This window comes from Protopterus annectens, chromosome 6.part0, assembly GCF_019279795.1.
Source record: "Protopterus annectens isolate FY-2018-M chromosome 6.part0, PAN1.0, whole genome shotgun sequence".
In the NCBI taxonomy this organism is placed as follows: Eukaryota; Metazoa; Chordata; order Ceratodontiformes; family Protopteridae; genus Protopterus; species Protopterus annectens.
The window spans coordinates 813,983,809-814,006,996 of record NC_056737.1 but is presented as its reverse complement, the minus strand read 5'-3'; positions in this window follow the sequence as shown (position 1 = coordinate 814,006,996).

Below are 23,188 nucleotides of genomic sequence, written 5' to 3'. Positions count from 1 at the left end.
GCATCCTAAGGGACCTAGTCAGCTATAAAGTCACACAGACTGCAGAAAGGACAATTCAGAACTTACCTAAACAATCATGTCTTTGCTTGTGATTTGTCTTTATGGTTAAAAAGAGGTGTGACTGCGAGTGATAGTGAAGTAAAGAAATTACAGCTTTTCTCTGACTTTCAGAACTTGTACGGTCAGAGCAACAACTTTACTGTACTTACTTTAGTATTTAGTTGTATATTGCTTATGTGATTTTTCTCACAGAAGTTGATTGAAGTTCTCTCTGAATTCTGTGGTAACTGATTTTCATTATTCCTTTCTTTAATAATTTTTATTCATTTGAAGCTGAATATGGATTCTTTAAATCAGTATGACAGTAATGATTTGCTACAGCACAAATATCTTGTACAGTGTAGTAAATGCTACGTATATTTAAAGGTAACACCTGATAACATTGGTGATCTATGTTCCTCATGTCAAAAGTTGGATGATATGCTTACCTTTATTAGTAGTAAATCTAGACTTACTGATGATGATTGCAATTGTGCAATTGGCATGGCTTGGAGAACTGTTGTTACATATATTAATGATTGAACTGGTGAGATAAATAATGTTAGACAAAGAGCAAATAGAACACATTTAAGAAAATATGTGTCTATTATCTATAAAGATCACTGAACCCTTGTGAAACAAGATGATACTCCTGGCAACTTTGGAATTCTGGATACAAGTATTCAGCAATCAGAGGATTCAGAGTGTTTACAAGGAAATAAAAAAAGAAAGAAAGGAAGACGTTCACAAGAAATAACAAGGAAGAAAAAGAAGCTGATAGCTATCTGTAAAATAAAGAGAATATGTACTAAAAAGGACACTGCTTTGTTACACAGATTACAGTGAAGAATAACATTTCAGCAAACGTTCAGTCTACAGAAAAAGGCAGCATTTTTCCAAAAGAGAAAGTAGAAAAAAGATGAAAGAGGCAGGTAAAAAGGAAGAAATCAAAATTGAACAAGGAAGAATTATAGAACATTACTGTAGGAAAACAAATGAGAATGCAAAAGGCCAGCTGGATGAGAATTGCATGCTTGCAAATGTAATACTCAATGAAAACAGTGAGACTAATAAGACTAATGGTGATGAAGATCATTCCTTTGTAGGAAATGATACAGCAGATATTACTGAATTAAAAGTTGAAGATTCTTTGGATCTGGTAAGAAAAATAATCTTGAAATTTGAATATTCATTTATTAGTGGAACTGAAACTTATATTTGCAGTGAAGATAATGAACATCAAATAGTGTTATGCTTACCAGGAGAAAAATAGAGAATGTGAGACAAGCCTTAGAATGCCTTAACGTAAGGAAGTACAGATCTGTTTTTATTCATGTTGGTACAAATGAACTCATCTACAAGGACTCTGACTATTAGTAGGGAACTTAAATCCCTCTTAGATAGTATAGTGTGTACTGGTGTTAGGACATATTTTTCTCAAATCATGTATAGAAAGGAGAGTCAGGTCACTGTGAATAAAACTATTTTTTGGGTGAATACCTGCATGAACAAAATGCCCCATTATACAATTTGGAAATGTGTAGAGCATCCGAGCCTAATAGCATGTATTTAACAAGATCAGGGAAGAGAATTTTAGCAGCAGATAATTTGCAATATTTGACAAATACAAGGCAAGATTTTTGTCAGGTTGAAAAGTTAACCATTCACAGATAGCAACGTTTGATGTATCTCTGATGGTTGTTAATGTTACTACCAGAGGATTAATAATAACGTTTTTTTAATTGGGAAATTTGCTAGATTCCCACAAGATTGATGATGTTATTGTTTGTGAAACCTGGTTAAAGAACAATGACTGGAAACCAGTTCTGTCAGGGTATAAATGTTTGTACTGTAACAGACATTCTAACAAAAAATCAGGTGAAGGTGTTATCATGGGGAATGAAGATAGTTATGAGACTTGCGATTATTACATGTTCAGTGATAACACCAGTACTATAGACTGTGTAACTCTGACAATAAAGACAACCCTGGAACATATAACACTTGTTGGAGTGTATAGACTATGATAATCAATTGTTGATGACCCAGAGGAATTCATATATTTATTGCATGAAACACAAGAGGGAAACGTTATAGTGACTGAGGACTTAAATTTACCAGAAACAGACTGGAATAATATTGATTCAACAACAATAGTAAGAAAAGTATTCACAATGTATTCTCAGGAACAACAATTTCTTCAGATTGTAAAAATAAACTTCCAGGGAATGGAACATACTACGCGTTGTTTGTGTTCCTAAAGAAATGACTGTTACTTCATGTCAAGGTTTACCATCACTGATATGCAGTGATCCCAGGGTTATAAAGTTTAATTTGCTGCTAGATAATTCTACCAAACTGAAATCTAAACCAACACACAGAAGATTAATTATAGATTATATAGAAGCAAAACAGTCACTATGTAAAACTAATTAGAGTGATGCGTTCAGCGGTAAAACTGCAAACGGAATGTGGAAAGTTTTGAAAGAGAAATTGTTTGAGTGCAAAAAAATCAAAAAAAGTTTAACATCAAGATCTAGGCATACAATATCAGGGGGATATATTTCCCTAAGAATGAGATACTTGATTAAGGTGAGAGACAAAAAATATAAGAAATGGAAAAGAAGTCAAACTACAACTTTAAGAACTGAAGTAAACAAGCTGGACAAACAAATCAAAGTATGAGACAAGATCAAGACAAATCTGAAGAAAATGTATATAAATATATATTGAGCATAATAGGAAACCATTTTATAGATAGCTAGATACATAAGATGCGCCAGGAGTAAAGTCATACAAATTGATAAACTGTATGTAGATTCTAAAATGTATTCTCAGACATGACAGATGATAGATTTATTTACAAAATCCTATACAAAACAGTTTGGCTCCACAAAGGGATTGATAAGTTGTTCTAGTGATGTCCAGGTAACCTCAGATACAGGAATCAAATTAGATTATATTGAAAAAGAAATATGCATACTGGAACCAAACAAAGTACAGGGCATGGAATTAGTAATAAAGATCTGAGAACACTTCAAAAAGAAATGATAGTACTTCTTCTTTCAGCTGCTCCTGTTAGGGGTCGCCACAGCGGATCATCTGTTTCCATTTCTTCCTGTTCTCTGCATCTTGCTCTGTCACACCAACCACCTGCATGTCCTCTCTCACCACATCCATAAACCTTATCTTAGGCCTTCATCTTTTCCTGTTACCTGGCAGCTTCATCTTTAGCATATTTTTCCACTATACTCTGCATCCCTCCTCAGCACATGTCCAAACCAACGTAATCTTGCCTCTCTGGCTTTGTCTCCAAACCTTCCAATCTGGGCTAACCCTCTAATATACTTATTCCTAATCCTATCTACCCATGTCACGCCCAGTGCAAATCTTAACATCTTTAACTCTGCCATGTTCAGCTCTGACTCCTGTCTTTTTGTCAATGCCACTGTCTCCAACCCATATAACATAGCTGGTCTCACTACCCTCTTGTAGACCTTCCCTTTCACTTTTACTGGTACTCATCTGTCACAAATCACTCCTGACACTCTTCTCCACCCATTCCATCCTGCCTGTTCTCTCTTCTTCACCTCTCTTCCACACTCACCATTACTCTGAACTGTTGATCCCAAGTATCTTAACTCATCCACCTTCGCCAACTCTACTCCCTGCATCCTCACCATTCCTCTGTCCTCCCTCTTATTCACATACATGCGGACAACAGCAAGAAATTATAGTACCATTATATATATTATTTACTAGGTAGTATAAATATGGGGAGATTCCTCAAGATAGGAGACATGCGCTTATTAAATCTGTCTTTAAGGGAAAGGGGAGTAGGACAAATGCAGAGTCATATAGATCCTTAAATCTATTTTCATGTTGTGAAAAAAATAATGGAGAAGGTAATATTGGATAAGTTATTGTCAGAACTAGAAAGGTAGGGACTTGAAACCATATATCACCATGCATATGTTGAAAATAGAGCTATTATCACTTGTAACATAATGTTTTATAACACTATAGTAACAGCTATGAATGAAAAAATGTGCTGTGATGTAATTTATATAGATGTAACTTCAGCATTTGAAAGGGTCATATATAAAACACTGATCAATAAATTAGAACAACTAGGTATTGATGTACTCCTGATAAGATGGATAGCTGCATGGCTTACATATAGGACATGCCAAGTATCATACAGCAATCGGACAGGTGAAATTCTTGGTTACAGTCAGGGTGTCCCACAGGGCTCTGTCCTAGGCCCTTACTTGTTTGGATTGTATCTTTTAGACCTATTTTTTTTTTCATCTGAGGTGTTGTACAGTCTGTATGCAGATTATCTGAAACTGGGTAAGCTGATTACATATGTTACAGATATGCAGTCTGCAAAATAACTTAACTAAATTGACCATTTGGACACAGGAGAATACTATGCTGATAAATACATTAGAAACTAAGCATATGAGATCTGGGAGACATAAACTGAAAGGTGAATATTTAATACAGCACACAGTGATTGAAACTGTAGATTCATTTAAGGACCTGGGTATATGGATAGAACCAGCTTTGAGTTTTTCTAATCATATCAACCAATTGGTTAATGAGAGTTATAGAACTATACACTGTATAAAAAAGATTTTTAAAGTCTAGGAAATCAGAAATGATGAAGTCATTTATTGTTAATTACATTAGACCCAAACATGAGTATGGAAAAACAATATGGAAACCTTACAAGAAAACAAGCATGAGTAAATTGGAAAGAGTACAACAGAAAAATACCAAGGCCATCCATGAATGTGAAAATTTAAGTTAGTATGAAAGACTAAAATATATGAATATGTATAGTGCCTTTTATAGATATTTACCCTATTAGCATTCTTATCAACAGACATATTCCAGAATGTCACTTTCCAGCTCTATGGAAAAAGTCCTACATCATCCCATTGCAGAAAAGGGGAACTCTACTAACACATCTAATTTCTGCCCCATTGCTATCCTGTCCCTGCTGTCTAATATTTTTGAAAAATCCATTCACAAACAGCTCCTAAACTATCTTCTAAATAACAGTCTGCTAGCTAACACATTATATGGATTTCAGCCAGCCCATAGCATTTTAACTGCATTACTATCCTTCACAGAATCTGTAAATAAGTCTGGAGACTGGCAATTTTGTCTCAGCACTATTTCTTGATCTTTCAAAGGCATTTGATAATGTGTCATATTCAAAACTTCTCCTCCAGCTACCTGTCTGCTAGATAAGCTTCAAAATGGCCTGGTTCCATTTCTCCTTACCTGACTAACAAAATTGGCATTTCCCAGGGTTCTATCTTTGCTCCTCTCCTCTTTAATATTTTCATCAATGACCTCCATACTTCTGCATGTCAAGGTTCACTCAATAACTATGCTGATGATTCTGTCATCTGACCTCCTATCTCTCTTTCTCACCTCCAACTCATAACTCAAGAATCTTTTGCTTGTATCAAAACCTGGCTTAAAAACTCCCAACTTTTACTCCATGCCACTAGAATAAAACCTTTTCTATTTACACCTAAAACTAAAGCCTCTGATTCAAGTAATTTTGAAGTAATCTCCCTGAATCATGCATTAATTGAATCTAACACCTATACAAACTAACCATTGAAAACAATCTTAAAGTTGATCTCCAATATAGAAGATAACATGAAAAAAATCAGAAACTTAGTATGCTTTATAGACATAAACATTTCCTAAACAACTCCACAAAAATTAACATTGCTACTACCTTCCTGCTACCACCACTCCTACATGAAGCCCCAATTTTCACCAATCTGCGATCTACACTAAAAATTAAACTAAAAAATTGCTATAATAAAATAGTTGATTTTGCTACCGGTTCCCCATATCACACTACCACTACTCTGCTCTTCATACACTAAACTGGCTTGAACTTCCTCATCAACTAAATTATCTTCAGTTGGTAACTACTCACAGCATTGTTTAAAAACCTACTGCCTGTTCAGCATTCAGTTCCAGTTTTTACTCCATTGACTCCAAAAGATCTCATATCAGATGAAAAGCAACTCTTGTCCATATATAAACCAAATAAATCAGCTGGTGAAAGTGTATACTCTTACTGCATTGCAAAAAAAAATGGGACATTCCTCTGTCTCATGAGATCTGTTTCAAAGTTGACTATATACTAAAAGAATTCCTATCCCAAAAATGGTACTGCTGTTTCACAAATCCTGGCTAAGCCCTCTCTAGCCTATCTACCCTTCTGTTCTGTTTATATTCTACCTATGCTCCCTTTCCCTCAGTTTCTTTTTCACCCTCCTGTCATCGTCACTTTCTTTCACATACTCCTGACTCTAAATCTATTGTATCTTCTTTATACAAGTTGTAAGATCCCTCTTTCACTTTCTCTCCAAAAATCTATCCTTTTCTCCAAATTCCACCCTCTTTCTTTTCTCCTCTTTTTCTCCATATTTCTGTTTTTATAATACTCTAATATTCAGTTCTGCTTATCCTACAACAGTCTTATATACGCACAGTGCCACTAACAATTTCACAACATGTTCTACCTAAACTAGAACTGTTAAAATATATTTGACAAAATTGTCCATTGCTTGAGTCAGCTAACTTTTTTTTGTATCATTGTGCACTCTATTATTTTACACTTTTATATCTTGTTGTGTATTCTGCAAAGTTCTGAATTCCAGTATTTGCTGACATACAGTAAGTATTCTTTTGTATTGTTCTACTTAAGTAGACAGAGCTTTTGTCCCCAGGCCTCAGCTTAAAATGTGTGCTTTGTGGCCCAGTCAGACTTTTCTGGTAAACAAATGTCAATAAATAAATACATTCTTGCTCTTGGGAGGTTGTGTCACTAGTACCTGATGCAGACTATAATTAAAAGCAACCATTGATATATCTGTCATGACTAAGAGAAGATGAATAGAAGAAACCTTATCAGAAACTGAAACAAGGTGATTACCTGGACTGGCAGAGGTGCAAGGTATGTTCCTGTTTATTACTTGCATCCAGTTATCAGTTCTTTCAAACATGGCATCAACTAATTATTGTTCATCGTCTTCCTCATTAAAATAATTATTATTAAATGCAGCATATGCAGTGGCTTATTACTGGTCACATTTTTCTTCTTTCTTTTAAATGTATAATTAAACCAGATATTTAGCAATATATGGAACACGTTGCTTCTGTTTTTATTGTGCAGTTTCCTAGTTCCCCACTTACTTCATACATTCTGAAATTTTACTTAAACTTTTTACTTTACTGGACTCTACATCAATATTTACATTAATATCACATGACAATCAGTATTGCCTGATCCTCACCTCAGTTGCCTCAGGAATTTTGTCATCAGCAAGAAAAGACCTTTTCCTTCTGAGTCAGAACTTGCTTGTTTTTTTCCACTGTTGGACTTCATTTTTTCAGACAGAGACAGACAGAAAGAGCCATGATAGGCAAAAGTCTCAAGGATATCACTGTTGGAAAAACACAGAGATTTTCTTAATTACATCCTTGATTGGAGTACTGCTGAAGTATAAGGTGAGCTGTTTGTTTTATGGTATATGTGCTGTTTATAGTAAAGGAAAAGTTTACGTTATACCTTTTCATGTTGCTGCTTGTTTTTGTCTTATGATAATATTGGATATGATCCTGCAGTTTACATTTATCTTTTGAATTTACTCTCTAATTTCATAAAATTGCCCGCTTTTATTACAGCTTTCACTGCAGGTGAGGATGACTAAATTCTGCAATGAATGTGTGGAGTTGCTCAGTTGCTAGATGTATAAAAAGTCCCTCGCTACAGCTTATATACAGCTATTCTACACTGTACTATACTAGGTCCTCTGGTACTCTGAAGGGAACTCCTTTACCCTGCTTATATTTACAGCTATACCTACACTGTGTTGTGAGTAACTGACTTAAATGTCTGTCTTCCAGCTGCCCTATTAGACATTAGCTCCTCTCTGTTACAGAATTGCAAATGGAATAACATTTCTTCAATAACTAATTGAAGGCTCCAATCCATAAAACTTCAATATTCTGCTGTAGCTAGGGACTTACCTGTGATACAGTATTTATCTATTTTTGCAAAGACAATGAGTGCTTTAATGTTATACCCCACACCTGTTAATGGAAGATATGCTGCCATGATCTTTTAACAATTAAAAATTCCATGTCAGAAGCTGAATTGCTTTCTAAATTAACGGACCACATTAGCTACATAGGTTTATTATTACTACATTTTTCATCAAGTTAGTTGAACTAGTTAATCGTTTTTTGTGTCTACATGTAGTTCTCAAAGTACTAAGAACACCAGCTTACCTAAAAGCAAGTCTTTGGGAAGAAAAATTAGTCACAATACTTTGAAGTTCATAGAAGATAAGAGAATAGTTACTGTGACAGCATCATTGCTAATTCTTTATAGAACACTGTATGTGAATGAAATGAACTAATCAAAGCCAGGCCATGGGTATTATTTTCTTAAGATGACAGATATATAAATGACATATTCTAGTTTCATGTAAATTCAGTTTCTGGAGTGCTTATTAAAAAGCTACATTGTTATTTATTGAACATTTGGTAACTATGTGGGCAGATAACCAAAAGTAAGGCATTGGAAGGTTCACCAGAATAAAACCCACTGTGTGCTTTATGCTTTTTTATTATTGTGTGCGATCAATAAAACAGTGGATTTTATTCCGATGAACATTCCAGTGCCTTACTTTTGGTTATCAGTTTGCTTTTGGCACTTTTTTCCACTTTCTTTGTTTATTTAACTATGTGGGCATACCATGTAGTGTGTATCTAAGAAGAAAATGCCTTTAAATTCAAGCACTCTGAAAATTACTACATGAAAAATAAACTTATACCATTGCTAGTTTTCATTCTGTGTTTACATATTCCATGATAAATAGTGTTCTCTAGCTTAATGTGATGTCCTCCTGATCTCCATATGATACTCCCCTTGAGTTATTTCTGCAAGATATCAATAGCAGCACACAATTTTTGAAATTCACAGCTAAGAGTTCTAATAGAGCCACTGAATTTCTGGATGTCTATATAAAGAGGAAAGATACAGGGGAATATCATACAGAGATCTACCGTAAGGAATGTTACAGGAATACTTATGTCCATAGACAGAGCATGCACCCTAAACATGTTTTTAAAAACGTGGTTATGTGACAAACACTAAGGACATCTAGATTAATGGCAGATGACAGTATATTCTCTACAGAACTGCAACACCTAGAAAAGAAGTTTTTTGATAGGAGCTATAACAAAAGAGAAATTGAGCAAGTGGCATGCAACATGGACACACTAAGAAGAAATAAAGGTCAACCATACTTTTCAAATTCCTATGAAATAAGTGAAGAGAGAGTTCCTGAATATAATCCCCTGAGGATTATAGTAACCTATGCTAATAATATTAAATTACTACAGGATATATTTTTTAAGAACTGGAACATATTTTGTTCAGATGATTGAGTTAGCAATATAGTGGGGGAACTCCGAAATATGCATATAAAAATAAGAAATCCTTGAAAAGGCTCTTATGTGGCCCTAGGAATGGGTCTGTAAGTAGTACTCTTAGTACATCACAGATCTTGGGTACATTTCCCTGCAATTCATGCAGCTACTGTCATTATATTGATAGGACGGGGACATTCAGGCATCCTAACAAGTAAGACATTACACTTCAAGCTTTCAGCTGACTGCAATACCACCAATACAGTGTATGTGGCACACTGCACCCTTTGTTCCTCCTTTTATGTAGGAAAGACCACACGCAGATTAAGGGACAGGGTCAGAGAGCATGCATATGATATATACGGAAAGGTGGGGACTAATGCCCTAGCTAGGCATACTATGGATATGGGAGCAAGACATACCTATAAGTTCATGGTGATGGGGAAAGTCTGGATAGGTGATAAAGAAGGGACAATCAGGAACAGAGTTGAGACAAAGGAACTAGAATGGGTAATCAGCATGTGTGCTAATATGGGTAAAGGTTTAAATGACAAAATCAGTATTAAACCTGTTCTGCTGAATAAACCATTAATTAGATAGTTAATTGTTTATATATTATGTTTTTTAACCATGTTTTTAACTATGTGAAGTTATATAATGTGTTTTTCATTCAGTTTTTTTTAATAAGTTTTAGTTGTAAATGTCTTTATGCATAAAAGAGTTAATATGCACTAGTAAAGTGAGTTTTACTGGGAAATGTTGTGATTGGTTGGAGCTTTGTATAAGAAATGGGGAAATGATGTAGTGTATTGTCTGATGAAGCAGCTTTGGCTGCAAAAGCGCTAACCTTTTACTTGGATTAAATTGTTTGATGATTTTATCAGCTGTGGTCTGGTATCGCCTGTTCTTTTCATTTTATATATATATATATATATATATATATATATATATATGTATGTGTGTGTGTGTGTGTGTGTGTGGGTCCACTTTGTAATTTCGAAATACTGAAATCTCAATTTCAGTATTTCGAAACCACAAAGCTGAAAACCCAACCACACCTAACAAATTTGAAAACACACAACTGCGAAATTCAAAATCCCGCAATTACGCTACGCATGCAGTACACACAAACATACACAACCCCCCCCCCCACAATCTAACAAATTCATCTAAACTACATGTAAGCAGGGGGCAAGCCCTCATCCACCCCCCACCCCCCCTACTTATATATTCTAACTCCGAGATCGCACAAACAGAAACACAACGAAACTCACACACACACACACACGCGCACACACACACACACACACACACACACACACACACACACACACACACACACACACACACACACACACACATCTTACAGTCCCTCAAACACACACATAACAATCACAAAACACACTTACACACACTAAACTCCTAACCAACATAAACACACAAACTTACCAAAATTAAACCCAAACATCCAAATACTGCACCACCGGAAGCAGAAATTCAAAATATCCGTGCTTCAGTATTTTGAAATTCGCGCTTCTGCCGGTTTCGGAAATGTGAGTATGCGGCTTTGTAAATTTGAAACACTGAAATTCAAGATTTCAGTAATTCGAATTTACAAAGTGGACCCATATATATATATATATATATATATATATATATATATATATATATATATATTTCTCTCTCTCTCTGTATATGTGTATATATATATATATACATATATATATATATATATATAAAATATCTTCTTCTTCTTCTTTCGGCTTTTCCCAGTTAGGGGTCACCACAGCGGATCACCTGTCCACTTATGATTGGCAGTGGAGTTTTACAGTGTCGAGTTGCCAGCCCGGCACCCAACCTTCCCCAGAAGGCACACACACACACTCACAACCTAGGGCCAATTTAGTGTGTCCAATCCACCTACTGCAAGTCTTTGGGATGTGTGAGGAAACCGGAGCACCCAGAGGAAACCCATGCGACCACAGGGAGGACATGCAGACTCCGCACAGAAGGCACCCCAGCCGAGGATCGAACCAGAGAACCTGTTGCTGTGAGGCAACAATGCTAACAAATACTTGATTATAGTGAATTCCATTTCACCAAAATGGGAAATTCGCGAGTGGATTTACGCCAAAGTGCGTTTTATCAAAAACGCACTTTCACATACATTAGTAGGTAAAACAAAAATGAATTATGTACATAAAGAAAAAAACATGTGGTTTGCATGTTAACTTAGTTGTACATCAATGTTTAGTGTTGATGTACAACTAAGCAGACTGTTGTTGAGATCGTAGTACAGTGGGGATGAGGGAACATTCCCTTTTCCCGACTGTAGTGTGATCTCGGAGTGAAAATATTAACACATGGGGGGTGCAGGGGGGCTTGCCCCCCTGCATAAAAAAAATGTTTTAAGTGTTTAGTTTTGTTTTTTTGTTATGGATTTACATGAAAGTGCGTTTTTGTTGAAAAGCACTTTCGTGTAAATGCATTTCCGGATTTATGTTTTGGTGAAACGGAAATTCGTTAGATTGCAGTAGATCCATATATATATATATATATATATATATATATATATATATATATATATATATATACACACACACACACACACACACACACACACACATAGATATAAACTATATACATGATTAATAAAGAATATTTGTTAAACTATAGTTATATATGAATAAAATAATTAAACTAAATTGCTTCAACTACACAAACTACACAAACTGTTAGAATAATTGGTGAATGTTTATGTGTTATGTGCTTCAATACAACTTTTATTGACATTTCATTTTAAATTAGGTGGAAAGTCTGTCCTACACTTAATGATCCATTAATATGCAATGGTTTCTGCACATGCAGAAGTATTACTTTCTTGAATATTAGTGAACAGCAGTTCTAACGCACAGAATTTAAAATTATTTATCATTTTAAATAAATTACTGTGACACTTTGTTATTTTGCTTTCTTATTTTAATGTCTGAGGTGCTCAGGTATGCTGTCTTAAAATTTACATTTGGTTTTGCCTATATAAAATGCTACACAGACTGCACACTTGGTTAAATAAACCACACCTATTGTATCACTGTCAGGATACTTGGTAAATGAATAATAGCAACTGAAAGTTTGATGAACACAAATGCTGAAGATGTTAATGTATTCACATATTGAACATTTCAAACAAGGGAATGCTCTACTTCATTGACACACAATGGAGTCTGATTGAACAAATGCAGCATGGCATAATTAACATTTTAAATGTTGCTATTCTTTAAAGTAAACTGTGGGGAAGCAGCTACTGATGTGCTTGTTTTTTTCTGATGGTTAGGAAGTGCCTCAGTGATTGTAAATATATTCACAATACACTGTTAGTACAGATTGTGACAGCCACTCTACCCTGAGCCAGTAATCAAGGAGCCTTAATCCTCACCACTGACACCAGTGAGAGAAGGTTACTAAAAATAGGAATAGATTTACACAGTATTTTTCATATGCAGCTCTCTGCATCAAGCACAGTTTCTCCTGAGAGCACACAGGGAACATGCCTCAGACCTGGGACTAGACAGTTTGTCATTCCAGATCCCAAACAAGACTCACTTTGGAGCACTGTGTCCCACTTCCAAGTAGCTGACACACCCACACCTGTGTATTTGATTTTCACACACATGGTCTCCTATTTATACCCCTTCTGTACAGAGTACAAGGTAACCATGCTGCCACCAATCAATGAATCTCAGGGTCTTACAAGGGTATCCAATTATGCTGAGTAAAATCAATACTAATATAAATGGTAGAGTGTAACCAAAGCAGCAAGGCTTTTCAGATTGGCCATGGCATCACTAAAATAAGCACACGTACTCTCAATACGTTAAAAGTATTCTATAAAAGACCAACCACAATGAAATGTATACAAATATTTAATAATAAATAATGAAATAGAAAACATGAGAATAATAAATATCTAAGTGCAATAAACACCAGGGTTTCAATCACAGGAGAAATAAAAATAGCATGGTTGGATAGATTCAAACAGATGCAGAAAACACAACTAATCTCACTGTATTTCCTGATTGGCTAAAGAATAACTGTACTTTAGCTATCCTTAATTAATACAGCAAGGCAAGATTAGATGCTGAGATGCTTACTTCCACAAGGCCAGGTGATGAGCTTCCAACTAACTGAACTGAACTCAACTAAATGACTATGATAGCTGTCATAGATCTTTTATATCTGGTTCCAAAGAAAACAAAACAAACTACTGTGTGAGTTCCATCCTCTCAGTGCTGGTTATAGAATGGCATCACATTTGATCACCTGACTCTGGTACAATACAGACTCAGAGCTTTGTTAAGATCTGTTGCACTGTTTGAAAATTATAGAACAGTTTCCAAAATTTCTACTGTTACCTTCCAGAATTCTTTGTTTAAACATATACATTTTAATCAGTTATAATAACACTGCTGTTACATTTTTAACACAAGCATCTGTACAAGTCAGTGTGATAGTGAAATGACAGAAAATTATTTACAAAACTCCAGCTAACTATGCTGGCATATGTTACACACGCACTGCCCTCTTCTCCCCGGTATAGATGGCAATACCTCACATTGTCACATCTCCCCCCATTTTAAAAAAATCAACCTAGTTTTTCAAGGGACCCTGGCAAAACATTGGTTGAGAAAAATGGGCTTGTCTGGGAACACATGAACCTATACCCTGTCTTGAGAGTCCATCTGCATTGATATTGCTGAGCCCACTATGGTGCTGTATTGTCATGTCATATGCCTGCAACCCTAGGCTCCACCTTAATAACTTGGCATTTTGTTGGCTGACTCTATGTAGCCATGTTAAGGGATTGTGGTCTGTAACTGCAGTGAATTTCCTTCAGTACAGATACTGTTGAAGCTTCTGCAATGCTCATACTTTGGCTAGACATTCTTTTTCTATAGCTGCATAACATTCCTTGATGGGTTGGAGTCTATGACTGAGATATACAACTGGATTCTCTTCTCCCTCTTAGGAAACCTGGCTGAGTACAGCCCCATCCCATGATTTGAAGCATCCTCCTGCACATCAAATTCTTTACTGTAATCTGGACTGGCTAACACATGGGGTCCTCTCAAAGCCCCTTTAAGCTTTTGGAATGCCTGCTTGCAGGCTGGGGTTCATACTGGCTTATTTGACCGGTTTTTCCTTGTTAGGTCTGTGAGCGGAGCAACTATTGTACTATAATTGGGAACAAACTTTCTATAGTACCCTGCTGCACCCAAGAATTCCCTCACCTGCTTTTTGGTAACAGGGACAGGTTGCCTGAATAGCTTCTACTTTGGCAGGTACTGGCCTTATCTTACCGCTCCCCACTCTATGTCCCAGGTAGGAGACCTTTACCATACCACCTGATACTTACTCAGCTTAATGGTTACCCTGCCCTTTGCATTCTGCACATGAACTCCCTGACATTCTGAGGCTTCATTATGTTAACATAGTACAATTTGTGCCCCTGCCTCCTGCCTAGCAGGTTTACTATGTAATAAATATCACTGACTTTCCTTACCACTTTGACGGGTTCCTTCCCAAGATGTCTGCAGCTTATTGTATCTGATAGGAATGAGCACCATGCCAGACCTTTTTCTACTATTGGGCTCTTGCAGGTTCTGCTGGGCCAAGCCCATGAGCTTCCTAAGCTTTGTCCTGGGGTTTAGGACATATGCCACAACAGACTCCTTGTGGGATTCAAACTCACCCTCCCACTCATCATGAATCAAATCTAATGGCCCCCTCACCCTATGCCCATACAGCAACTCAAAGGGTGCACAATCTGTAGATTCCTGGGTTGCCTCTCTGTGAGCAAACATTAGATGGGGCAAATGCTTGCCTCACTCTCTCTTAAACTGGTCAGCAAATGCTCGTAGCATGGACTTTAGTGTAGAGTTTTACCTTCCCTTGAGACCATTAGTCTGGGAGTGGTAGGAGGTGGTCTTTAGGTGCTTAATCCCACAAAACTTCCACAGACAACCCGGCATGTCTGACATGAAATTGGCACCTCTGTCAGTTAGTATTTCTCTTGGGAAACATGCTGTGCTGAAAATCTCTATCAAAGCATTTGGCATCTTCTCTGCCTTGATGGAGGACAGCGTCACCACCTCAGTATATCTAGTAGCATAATCTACTTCCTCCAGGATACTTCTTCCCTAAGGAACTTGAGCTACTCAGAGGCCCCACAATATTCCTCTGAAATGGCTCTTCAATCACAGGCAAAGGCATCACCGGAGCTTTGACCTTGTCTCCTGTCTTGCCTGCCTTTGTGCACTGCTCACAGGTCCTTGTTACATCATTTTCAATCCCATGCCAATAAAGGTTCTGCATAATATGTCTCTTGTTATGCTTTATGCCCATATGACCTGCAAAAGGGATGTTATGGGCTATGGCTTGAAGAACCAGACAGTAGGCTCTGGGCACTACCAAAGGCTGTATTACCTCACCCTCTAGCCCTTCCTCATGGGTCCACTCTTTATACAATAACCCTTTGTTCCAGTATACAGACTCCCCTTTTCCTTGAGCATCAGGTGTCTCCTTAGTTACCTCCCTCAAGCTTCATAAGGTAGGGTCCGAAAGCTATGCCTGTCTCAACTCTACTTTTCTGACCCCCCCCCCCCAGGAACTTAGTATCTTCTGACAGCAGTACTTGATTGTCAGCCAGGGAACTACCAATCACCTCTATCCTTGCAGTCACTCTGTACACGGGAACATCAGTACCTACCAGCAGCTGTGGCTCACTTTCCAGCTCACTGAGACAAGGTAGCTCCCTCCCTGAAATAGCCACATAACCAGCCTCAGCTTCAGGTGTGGGGGTCTCTCTGGGTCAGCCCCAGGCTACCAGACCTACATGCCTGTCTCCAAGCCTGACTGCATGTAACTGCATGCACACAAGGTACTGCATTATCAAAATCATTCACTTTCAAGACATCTGCTGGAATATCCTCAAACACAGCTACCTGCTTGCTTCCTTTTCCACCCTCCCAGTCATGGTGAGCCCTAGACAAAGGTATTTAGATTGGGATCCTCCTAAAGCTCTTATTGGAGTGGACTGCCCAAACAAGTACTGCTCCTCTTTAACCACTACAGGCTTCACAATGGTTATGTCAGAGGCTGTGTCTCTCTTAGCATTGGCCTGTCTTCCATCCACTAAGATAGGATACAAACTCAGATGATAGTTTGTTAACACTGTTGTCTCCAGAAAATGTACTAATGACACACTGTTATTCCCACGTGCTGGCTCCCTCACTTTTTGTTCCCCACCTTGCTTTAGTGGACATTTGTATGCTACATGGCATTTCTGGTTGCATTTAAAACATCTAATTCCTGATCCTGGCCATGTCCCTAAACTAGTGACTTCCTTGGTTGCTGGTAGACTCTGTTGGGGTGATTTAGGATGCCCTCCATGGGTTCTCTTATATCCATGTGCAGCACTGGATATCCTCTTTTTAAGCAGTGATGCCCTGCCTGCTAAGTAGAGATCCCCTTTACTCCCAAGCTTATCTGCAGAGTTTCACTTCCGGTGTGCCACCCAGATATGTCCTCAGGCAAAGTATTAAGGGCTTGTTCCCTCACCAAAAGGTCTGCCAGTTTTTCAAAAGTGGTGACCTGACACCCAGTCACCCACCTATGAAAATAAGTGTTTAACTGAGCAATATAACTACATACACTCATCTGCCTTGCATATGTGCTCACAAAACTTTTTTCTATAAGCTTCAGGTGTTAACTCATAACAGTTCAATAAACATTGTTTTACTCTATCATAGTTTAAACAATCAGTATCAGACAATTTAGAAACAGCATTTACAGCTTTGCTATGAGTAAGGGGGTCAGGAACTGTACCCAGAGCTCTTGGTTAACATTATACTGTTTACATACTCTTTAAAATATATGAATAAAACTATCAAAGTCATCCCCCTCTGCAAATTGTGGAAGAAATTTACTGACCTTTATTCTTCTGGTGTCTGGTTATTCACTTCCCCATTACCTTCATGACCCTGATGAAGGGTCAGCATGTCCCACGCGTGTTGCCACTGCTTCTGTTTTTCTTCAGCTTCCAATCACCGTAGTCTCTCATTTTCTTTGATCTCCAAATACTGCAGTCTCTCTTCAGTTCCCAAACATTTGGCCTCCAGTTCAAGTCTCTTTAACTGAAGATGAATTTTTAAGTCCTCTGAAGAAAAGGTGAACCGTCCTATTTCTGAAGACTGCATATCCACAGCACCAGACTAGTTGTCTTCCCGGTCACTGGTCCATGCTGCAGCAGTGATTAAGACTGAAGTAATTTCCTTTTTAGTCCAGTTAGCATGCACCAGTCCCTTGGCTTTGCACACCTTGGCCAACTTGTAAGCTTACCACAATCTTCTGCTGACATTTTTGCCTGTTTTCCCTGACTAAACTAAACTAACAAAAATAAATAAAACTGCTGTGAAAATTAAACTGAATGTTTACCTTGTGGCTGTTGAGAATACACACACTTTCACTGAAAACTGCCCACAGGCTACTTAAGTTTAATTAATATCCCTCCGCTCTGGCACCAATATGTGATGGCCTCTCTTTAACCCAGGCCAGTAAACAAGGAGCCACAATCCTCACCACTGACACAGAAGAGATGGTCACTAAAAACAGGAATGGATTTACACAGTATTTTTCAGATGCAGCTCTCTGCATCAAGCACAATTTCCCCCCAGAGCACACAAGAAACATGCTCCAGACCTGGCACTGGACTCTCTGTCTTTCCAGATCCCAAAAAAGACTCACATTGGAGCACCTTGTCCCAGTTCCAAGTAGCTGACACACCCACATCTGGGTATTTGATTTTTACACATACACACACACACACACACACACACACACACACACACACACACACACACACACACACACACACACACACACACACACACGCACACACACACACACACACACACACACACACACACACACACACACACACACACACACACACTCCTGGAAAAGGCTAGTACAAATTTACTAGCTGTGCCCTTCTGCCCAGACTATAAGGTAACCGTACTGCCACCAGTCAATGACTCTCAAGCTCTTACAAGGCAATCCAGTTATCCTGAGTAAAATCAATACTAATATAAATGGTAGAGTGTAACCAAAGCAGCAAGGCTTTTTGAAGTGGCCACCATGTCCCTGAAATAAGCAGAAATACTCTCAAGATGTTAAAAGTATTCTCTAAATGATCAGTCCCAATGACAAGTATAAAAATATTTAATTGTGACACCCTTACACTGGCCTAGTAATCTAGGAGCCTCAATCCTCACCACTGCCAACAGTGGGGGTATGTACGCACTGGGAGGATGACAAGCACACACACACACACACACACACACACACACACACACACACACACACACACACACACACACACACACACACACAGTAAAGTGCAATTTCCCTTAAGACCACACAGAGACCACATTCAATCTGGGGCTGGTTTCTCCCTCTTTTTTCAGATCCCAAATAAGACCCCCCACTGGCAATGCTACAGGGTTGAAATCTCAGCTGAGTGGCCAAACCAAGACCTCCAGCACCCTCTCTGTACAACCGGTGCTTTGTGTCTTTGTCCAGATAGCTGACACACACACACTTTGAGGTTTGATTTGTGTATATATATATATATATATATATATATATATATATATATATATATATATATATATATATATATACGCACACACACACACACACACACACACCTGGGAAAGGCCGGTACAGGCTTACTAGCTATGCCCCCTTCTGCCCAGACTATAAGGTAGTTTCCACCTCTACCAGCCACTACTTATCAGCTACTTTAAGGCCCTTAGCAAAGGGTGTCCAATCTTACTGTGTAATGTTACTCTTAATCTAAATGGGAGTTTGTCCAAGTGCCAGGCTATTAGGAGTGGCCAGTACAGTGTCACCAAATAGATATGCAAGTACTCTAAGAGCTTAAATATCCCCAAACAGACCAGCCACAATTGAAAGGTATACATATATTTCATAATAATAAAACAACAAGACAACACTAAATATGTATTCACAGTGGCATCAGAGTTTAAAATCACAGGAAATATTTAAAATAAAACATTGCAGGACAGTTTCAAATAAATACAGAAAACATCTAAACTAATCTGTACTATGTTCCTAACTGAGTCTAAGCGATATTACTCTACCTTAGTTAACTTACTTACAGCAAGGCAAATACAGAGGTGGTGAGTGGATGTTTTAGGTCAAAGATAAATACAAAATGCACAGTCTCTCCCTCAGAGAATTCTTAAATGAATATCTCAAATATTGCTGCTGGGATACCTGCAGCTTGACATCACTTTTTGTCACCTGACTTCAGTTCCCAGGCTTGCAAACAACCCCCATTGATGCAGAATTTGGCATCTCCCTGTGAAAATACATAGCCTTCAGATGTTTGCAGCTGCTAGAAGATCTAAAACAATAAAACACTTACAATACAATGCAGACGGCTTTCTAGTTCTAGACATCATGTCTTAATGCTGCATCGAAACTAACCTTTATAGCAAAATTCTAAAACAATTTAATTTCAATTATTTTCTTGAAGTTTTGCAAGTTAACCCTTTGTGTTCTAGTTCCCACTGTTAAAAAATACACATTTACACAGGTACAATAGTTTATATACATTAGTGTTCTTTCCCAGTAGGGTACACTGTGGACAAATCCTTAAGCTCAGTACTTTACAAACACACTTCTGTACCAGCAGCTTAATATACAGACAACATACACTTCTAATATAGTGGTAACACAAGCAATTGAATCCTGCTGATATTCACAAATGACATATAACTATTTACAAAATTCCAGATAGCTGTGCTGGCAGTATCTCCTTCTGTCACACTTCTATATAAATCATATTAATATTCACAAATGGCATATAATTATTTACAAGATTCCAGATAGCTCCTTTTGTGACATTTCTTCCCATCTGAAAACTCAATCTAGTTTTTCAAGCGACCCTTGAGAAACACTACTTGATCAGGTCAGTCTATCTGAGAATACACTAACCCATACCCTGTCTTGAGATTCCAGCTGCCTTGGCATTGCTGACCCCAGTACAGTGCTGCACTGTCCTATTGTATGACTGCAATCCTATGCTACACCATAGTAATTTGGGATTTGGCTGGCTGGCTCCCTGTAGCTATAGATCCCCCTTAGACTAGTCCTGAGAACCATTACCTGCCACCCTACAGCATACTCTCTAGCTCAAGCATTCCTGTTATACCAGACCTTTTTCTGATGTTGGGCTTCTGCCATCTTCTCCTGGGCCAAGCCAACCTTGTCCTGAGGTTTAGGACATATGCCACAACAGACTCCTTGTGGGATTTACACTCACCCTCCCACTCATCTTGAATCAAATATAGAAGTCCCCTCACCATATGTGCATACCACAACTCAAAGGGTGAAAAACCTGTGGATTCCTGGGGCACCTGCTACCTGCCAAGTAAACAACAGATGGGGCAAATATTTGTCCTACTACCTCTTAGACTGGTGTGCAAATGCCCGTCGCATGATCTTTAGTGTAGAGTTTAACCTCTCAACCAGAGCATTAGTCTGAGGGTGGTAGGGGTGGTCTTTAGGTGCTTCGCCCCACAGTGCTTCCACTAATAAGCCAGCAGATCTGACAAAAATTGCCACCTCTGTCAGTTAATATTTCTTTTGGGAAACCTACCCTGCAGAAAATCTCTAACAAAGCATTATCCACATTTTATGCTTCAATGGAGGACAGAGCCACCACCTCAGGGCATCTAGTAGCATAATTTACTATCACTAGGGTATACTTTTTCCCTGTGGAACTTGGGGTACTCAGAGGCCCCACAATATCCATAGCTACCCTGTTAAATGGCTCTTCAATCATAGGCAAAGGCATCAAAGGAGCTTTGACCTTGTGCCTTGCCTACCTTTTGGCACTGCTCACAGGTGCTGCAGTACCCTGTTACATCTCTGGAAATCCTGGGCCAATAAAATTTCTGCATAATATGTCTCTTTGTATTCTTTATGCCAATATGACCTGCAAAAAGAATATCATGGGCTATGGCTAGAAGTGCTAGATGGTAGGCTCTAGGCACTACCAACTGCTACATTCTCTGACCCTCTAGCCCTCCCTCAGGGGTCCACTCTTTATACAGTAATCCTTTGTCCCAGTATACAGATTTCCCCTTCCCTTGAACATCAGGTGCCTCACTAGTTATCTCCCTCAGGCCTTGTAATGTAGGGTCTGAGAGCTGAGCCTGTCTCAGCTCTCTCTTTGTAACCCTTCCCAGCTCCCCTTCCACAGGAATCAGGTATTTTCTGACAGCAGAGCCTCACTGTCAGCCTGGGTACTACTACTCACCTCTGCCCTTGCAATCACTCTGTCCAAGGGAACATCAGTACCCACAAGCAGTTGTGGCTCATCTTCAGTCTCAGTGCTACAAGGTAGCTCCCTCCCTGAAGTAACCACTTCACCAGTTTTGGCTGCAGGTGTCTGGTCTGTCTGGGTCTCCCCAGGCTACCAGACCCACATGCTTGTCTCTGAGCCTGACTGAATTATCAAAATCATTCTCTATCAGGACATCTGCTGGAATATCTTCAAACACACCTAATTGTTGGCTTCCTTTTCCACCATCCTAGTCATGGTGTACCCTAGCCAAAGGTGACTGGAGTAGACTGTCTAAGCAAGTAGTGCTCCTCTTTAACAACTGCAGGCTTCACAATGGTTATGTCAGAAAATGTGTCTCTCTGAGCAGTGGACTCTTTTCCATCTACTAAGATAGGATATAACCTCTTGTGGTAGTTTAATACACTTGCACCAGACAGGTTACTGTTGTCATTCTGTTATTCCCACTTACTGGCTCTCCCATCTTTTGTTCCCCACCTTGCCTCTGTAAACATCTATATGCTACATGCCCCCACTGGTTGCATTTAAAACATTTAACTTTTGGTCCTGCATATGCACCTGGACTAGTGGCCTCCCCTGCTACTGCCAGACTCTGTTGGGGTGGTCTAGGCTGCCCACCATGGGTTCCCTTACACCATGAGCAGCACTGGGTATCCATTTCTTGTTTCCTGACAAGATCAAAGCTCCGTTGGTGCCTTTTCCTGTGATTGAGGAGCCATTTCAGAGGGTAACTATGGATATTGTGTGGTCTCTGAGTACTACAAGCTGCACAGGGAAGAAGTATATCCTAGTGGTAGTAGATTATGCTACCAGATACCATGAAGCAGTGGCCCTGTACTCCATTGAGGCAGAGAAGGTGACAAATGCTTTGTTAGAGATTTTCAGCTGGGTAGGTTCCCCAAAAGAAATACTGAATGACAGAGATGCCAGTTTCATATCAGACAGGGTAGGTTTCCCAAAAGAAATACAGAATGACAGAGATGCCAGTTTCATGTCAGACCTACTGGCTTGTCTGTGGAAGCACTGTGGGATAAAGCACCTAAAGTTCACCCCCTACCATCCCCAGACTAATGGTCTTGTGGAGAGGTTAATCTCTACGATCAATGCTACGGACATTTGCAGATCAGTTTAAGAGGGAGTGGGACAATTATTTGCCCCATCAGTTGTTTGTTTACAGAGAAGTGCCCCAGGAATCAACAGGTTTTTCACCCTTTG